Source organism: Frankliniella occidentalis, unplaced genomic scaffold (genome assembly GCF_000697945.3).
Source record: "Frankliniella occidentalis isolate FOCC.00 unplaced genomic scaffold, Focc_3.1 Scaffold84, whole genome shotgun sequence".
In the NCBI taxonomy this organism is placed as follows: domain Eukaryota; kingdom Metazoa; phylum Arthropoda; class Insecta; order Thysanoptera; family Thripidae; genus Frankliniella; species Frankliniella occidentalis.
Genome location: NW_026267213.1, coordinates 331438 through 331875, shown reverse-complemented (window position 1 = coordinate 331875; position 438 = coordinate 331438). Strand labels below are relative to the sequence as shown.

Sequence of the window (438 nt, the reverse complement as noted above, 5' to 3'; positions counted from 1 at the left end):
TCTCTCTCTCTCTCTCTCCACAGTGCTTTTGCTGACGTGACGCTGTTCATTTGCATTCGGACGCCCCGCCCCCCAACTACTTATCAATTCGCCTCTCTATAACGTTGCCGGGCCGAGCCGGAGCATTCCGTGGATGTGAGGCAGCCCCCGGTGCTGCACGGAGCGGTGCGGTGCGGCTCATGCTGCCAAGCACCCACGTCCAGGACGGCATAATTACGGAGGAGGAGCGGCGCGTACGTGTGAAGTACAATATCGCGAGCAGGCGCGGGGGCCGACGCCGACAGGTCCTCGGAGATGGGCATGCTGCATTGGACGCCCTCGGGACGGGATGGGACGTGACGGCGAGATCAGCGGGGGGCAGGCGCTTTCCGATTCATTAGCGGGGGGTCCTAGCGGGGAGTCCTCGTGGCTCCGCGCGCCCCGGGTCCGTAGGTGCCC

General features: G+C 64.8%; 1 protein-coding gene across 1 annotated transcript in view; it reads left to right on the top strand.

Annotated features, from left to right (window-relative positions):
• LOC113202317 (uncharacterized) overlaps positions 1 to 438 on the top strand; it is a 40806-nt gene that overhangs the window by 38361 nt on the left and 2007 nt on the right. The gene's annotated exons all lie outside the window — the stretch shown is intronic.